Below are 6,000 nucleotides of genomic sequence, written 5' to 3'. Positions count from 1 at the left end.
CAGAAGCCCCAGGGCAATCAAGATCTCCCCATCTTCATTGTATTTAGTGCCTACTGGAGAAGACTGGCCCTTTTAAATAAAGGGGCACCTCTCAGCAGAGATGGAGCTAGCTACTGAACTGCAGCTCCTATATGAGACAGTCCACTAGGAGCTGCTGCTGAAGGAAACATCTGAGTTCTGCTCTCTTGCATTATTCAACCTGAGCCTCACCTACATCCGGGTAGCTCAGTGTTAACTAAGTCTGTGAAAGATATGGTATACCCCATTTTACACACACCCCACTGTCACCTGACTGGCCACCTACAAAGCAAGCATCTCAGTAGGCAATGGTTCTTTAAAAGGTGGGGAACCAACCAGTATGCTGCATTTAGCCTGATGAGCCTTACTGAGATTAATTATTATCTGCTTCTTAATCCCTGGATGTCATGGAAGGGTTAGAGGGCACAGCAAGAATTGTGTTGTTTTATTGTCTCCCTTACGCAAGAACAGAAGAGTATCTGAACACACCCATATACAACTGAGTCTAGTATCACCTAGTGATTAAATTATGCAATATCCATACACTAGCAATGTGGCATTGAGGAATTCCTGGTGGGGAATGGTATGACTAGACCAGCAAATGAAGTTCCAGGCCCTTGTGTGTCCTGAACCCCTGGCCTGCTCACCACCAGAGCATGATCCATGTTGCAGTCGGCATTGTGGTGTAGCTCTGTGTGACATTAACCCAGTTCAGTGCCGATCACCTGGTGACAATCAAGTCCAGCTGGTGCTAGTAGCCTGACCTTGGATGTCTCCAGGGACTCAGTGTGTTGTCATGGTAGAGAAGAATGTGTTTGTGATGCAGAGGCTATGAAAGGAGCACAGCTCAAGCATCCTTCGTCCATTCTCATTCATGCTGCCAATACCAAAGTGGCCTATGCAGTTCTCTCATGTATGATGATCGTCTCCAACTCTGACACTGAAATGTCCCAGCAGCAATAGGTGTTCACAGCCTGAGACTCTCTTGACAGCCTGACCTATTTTCCCATAGAACTGGTCCTTGGTCTGTACGTCAGAGCACATAGTGGGAGTATAGATATTCAAGATGTTACCTGACTGGAGGTGGTTGAGAGGCAGGGGGAAAACAAGCATTCTGAGCCTCAGTCAGTGGTTCTATCACAGACAGAAGGGATATCTGGAAAGGGCAAAGTGGCCAGCAGCTTCAATATATGGGCCTGATATAAAACAGCATTGGATTTAGGGGTTCACCAGCACAAGGCAGCAAGCCAAGGGGGTAAAAAATTGAGAAGATCCATTTGGGGATGCCAAATCTGGCCTCTCACAGGGTGCCATATTACGAAAGTCCACCCTTGTAGTAAAGAACTCTGGTTGGTGTGCTTGGAGCATAGGACTATGTCTAGAGAGGAGTTTTAAGTAGATTTAGGCATTTAGGTAAAGGGGGTAAGTGCAGATGCTTTTTCCAAGTTAAAGCATGTATGCTGGAGCTGTAACAGTCTTAAACTGGGACACATTATCTTGTGATGACTCCACAAGAGTACCCCTTTTTTTGTGCTGCTGAAAGTTATGAAGTAAAGAAGTGTAGGCAACTCAGTCGCTGAACAACAGTCCTGATCTGCTCTAGTAGTTCCACATATTATGTTGTGTATGAAATTCACATAACCAGAAAAGTTATATAACAAGGTAAGCCAAGTTTATGGTGCAGAACCCAAGATGTAGAATTCCTGGCACCTGTAATTTTTAGTTCCATCATTCCCTGGGGAAAAAACTGTCTTCATTTGAGAGCTTTCAAATTCATTTGGTGAACTACTAGCTTTTTGAATTCAAAAGCTATCTTCTATGATATGTTAATTCTCAGCAAGAGGTCTCCATTCTGGAAAGAACTGAGGCAGGAACTGTCTGCATATTGTCACTTGGGCAAGCCTAAGGTTAGCTCTCTGATGTTATCAGTTAATTTCTCCCCCTGCAGTTTCATTCATCTAATTTTTAGTGGCATGAAAAGCTCATCACTGCTATGAAAATAGATCTGCAACCAGCATTTGGTCAAAAAAAAACCAAAATGGAAGGTCTCCTGAATCAAAGCTGGTTCACAGGGCAAAGTGGTGGAGAGGCTCAACCCATTCATCAAGTCTTTGTACGGCAGATAAATTTTGGTATCCAGGCATTTGAGTGCCAGTGGGATATAACAGCAGCAACAACATCTTTTAGTACAATCTGGAGGAAAGTGCTGAAAGTATGTCAGAAGCACATATCAAATCTTGGCATCCACTGGCTTCTCTACTGCCAGGGTGGGGGGCAGAGTCAGGAATTTTGGCATGTAGGCAGTTAAACCTGAACATGATGAAGCTAGATTTGTCTGGGGATATGTGTTTTCTAATATCTCTCTTTGGGTGTGTCCCCTTTTCCTAAATCAGAACTGATCCATGCATTACCCCACCAACACCTGGCCCCAGTTCTCTTTCCCTCTTTTCAGAGTCTTAGATTGCAATCTTATACACACTTCCTGGGAATGATCTCTATGAAGTTTACTTCTGAGTGTGTAGGATAGAGCAATCAATGTCCATATGAAAGGATAACATGTAGGTGTTTCATGGAACATTTTTCAGAAACCTCTGCCTTAGTACACTTCAAAATGCATTTGATTAGATGGCCTTGAAGACAAGGCACTCCTATACAGTATTCAATGGGAACCTCCATATAACTGAAGAATTATGAATCCCATAGTTAAGACTGAATACTCTCTTCAGGTCCCACTTAATTATTGTCGGGGGATGGAGATGCCATTAAGAAACTTGAATGGATAGACTTACTAGCAAGAGCTCTGTATCAGAGTTTTATCACAGAGGTTTCTGAAAACTTATATTTACTCCATTTTCATTTTCTTTGTGAGAAAGGAAAACTATTACACAAACTTCATTTGCATAGGAACGGGTTGGCAAATATAGCATCTGAATAGTAAGTTGCTGCTAGGGAGAAACAGTAGATCTCTGTGTGGGTTTTTTTGTTTGTGTAAATTATACTAATTAAAATTAGAACTTCCAACATTAAAATTTCTTGCAGCTGTGTAGTGTTAGCTGCTATTGTTAACAGGCATGGAAATCCTCCAAGAGAGGGCACCAAGAATTGCTCATGATCTGAACACCCACGCAGTCTTGTCACATTGGAAGTGTTGCAGACAGCATAACTAATAAAGTTATTGTGCTCTTTTGAAAGAATAATAGCATGCTTGAAGAGAGCATATTAACCCTGTTGTAAAGTATTGATTACACTCCGTAGTAAAGGAAATGAAACAACAAAGGCATGGCACTTTTAATTATTCTTCTATTTTGGTCTTGCTCGTTTTATTTTGTTTCATTTGCACTTATATTTGAAAACACCAAAAAGGTGACACCCATGACCGCAAAAAAATAAATCCTAATCGTCTAAACCCTTGTTCAGCATCACTTAAGAATGGGTGTATGCTGGGTGGACATTGTTCTGTCAATAGGGTTCTAATTCCTTTCCCAGAATAAAACCCTTACAGTACAGATAACATGTATGAAAACCATAAACTCAGCATGTGAATTATGAAGAGATGTACCTTCAAATAAGTCCCCAAATCCAAAGATTTCATGGAAGGCCAATCCTACTGAGAAGACTGTGGCATCCTTCTGGCCAAACCTAAAAAACCCCCTGTGATTAGTTTTAACTATGCTTTACCAAAGCAAGCCAACTTTGAACGGTGTTATGACCAATTAGGTTCTTTTAATTTGTTTAGGTGTTTAACATAGATGAGACCCAGTACGCCCCGGGGAAAGTATATAGGTGGTTTGCTTTGATAATCCATAGTTCATACAGACCACATTTTAAGGTTCAGATATGCACTAAAACTGTAGTTAATTGAAAATGGCAATGAAAATTTCCAAACTCCTCTGAGTTGTGCCATCGACATAACACCAGTACTTGTGGCACATTTACCCCAAAGGTTGCCCACTGCTGCTCTAAATCCTTATTGATTCTAAAGTTTGTTGTTTTTCAACATTGTTTGCGTGCCTTGGTTTGTTTTCTTCCCTTCCTGTGTGTAACGCTTTACGTTTGTCCTTGCTGAATTTCATTCCACTGTTATTCTACATGAAACATGGTATAATTATTATGGCAGCCTCCAAGGGAATACATTAATTCCATACAAGAAAAGCAGCAATGTGAAAGGCAAAGGCGTGTTGTTTCTCTAATGTTTTGCAGATGTTTCGTGCCCATGCATAAATACGCACAAATAAATAATGTAATGCTTCTTTATAAAATGGCTCTAAATGAGAATGAACAAACATTGGGGAATATCCTAGAAACTACTTTTTGAAATATTTAAGAGGCCTTAACACTTAGCCGTGGCATAGTAAAGCCTTGCCTTTTAATGATTCAGATGGAGATGCAACAGTTTTTAAAAACTCGATGAAACTAATACCAAAGCTATTGGGTTGTCGCCAATATTGTCCTTTTGTTCACTGAAGGCTCTTTCATCCCACAGGGGCATCTGTGAACGGAAAGGGGAAGGAGGCAATTTTTGTAAATTCCATCTTTCTCCTGCAGCCCCTCTGCCCCCAACTCCCACACTGTTCCAGAGAATCCTCCAATCTTTTGTAGCAGATTTGGGGCATGCAGAGAGAAGGGAGAATCGGCAGAAGTTCCCTCCCTCCACCTTCCCTTCATGGAAGCCTCTGCTGGATCACAGAAGCTTCCATGAATGGGATGACAGCATTACATACAACCTCTTGCATTTTTATTGGTTCAGGTACCGGTCCAAAAAAAAAAAATGCATACATGGAAAAGTGTTTGAATAATAAGGGAATGATAAATGACAGGCATTTTATACCTCATCTATTAGATATAAACCAATATATAAAACTTAAATAATGTTCTCTTTTATTGCTAATGAATATCATTTGCAATCATTCCCGTGCAGTGATCTGATACTTATAAAACCACTCACCTTTTTCTTAAATGCTGCTTTTAAGTCATGAGTCCTGTAATTGCATTTCCATCGCTTCCTATGAGCAACTGAAAAGACATTTGGCATCTCATCTGCAAAAACAGCAGATGGAAAAGGGCCTCCTTACGTGCTCGATCAAGAGAATTGCAAGTTTAGGTGGGGGTTTAATAGATATCAAGGATTTACTGACGTGCTATAGATTGCATGCCTTCACCCTCACTATTATTTGTGCCTCTATCTTTTAATGGGAATGAAAACAATTACAGAGCTGAGGAGGTTTGGCTTTTCATTGGGGGTGTCATCCCCATGTACACTCTGGGTGAAAGAATGTATAGCTCAACAAAGTGAATGTAAAAATGACATATTTGCACATCAGATAATACCAGTTAAAACAAAAATCTGGGCTTTAAATCTCTTGCCGAGCTGATGAGATGGCTTCCCGGTATCAAAATAGCCCAATATGCTAATGACAGTTTTATTAAGGCATAAACTTCAGCGATCGCAGCGTGGTACTTTTTCCCAGGGGGATGGCCTTCTGAACCAAACAATTCAATTGAAATACAAAATCTACCTTACCTAAGCTTAACTGGAGCAATAACCCCAAACTGGAAGCATTGATCCAGCTATCATTTTCCTTGCCCAGGACTTGAGATGGGTGCACAGGAAATAATCTGTGTTGACTAGCCGATGGGGGGAATGTGTAGGGTTCTGAGGTAGCTTATCTCGTTCTTTTTTAAAAATGATCCTTATTGGGTTTATAGATTTTACAAATTTCACCATCATACTACATAATACATACCTTATTCCTTTTAACCTTAATACTTTAACTCTAAACAAGTTTGTACTTCCCTCCCTCCTTCTTCTGGTTTCTCTATATTTTCTTTATTTTCTTTATATTTACGCATTTGTCATGCTTACATTCTATGTGTACTTAATACTATGGAATAATACTATTCAAAATTTCATTAAATATACATCCTTCAATTATTGTAATATATTTGTTCAATGTTCTTAAATCCAAAACAAATGATTTTTAA

Source organism: Podarcis gaigeae (genome assembly GCF_964106915.1).
Source record: "Podarcis gaigeae genome assembly, chromosome: 3".
NCBI classification, from domain to species: domain Eukaryota; kingdom Metazoa; phylum Chordata; class Lepidosauria; order Squamata; family Lacertidae; genus Podarcis; species Podarcis gaigeae.
Note: the sequence above shows the minus strand (reverse complement) of the source record.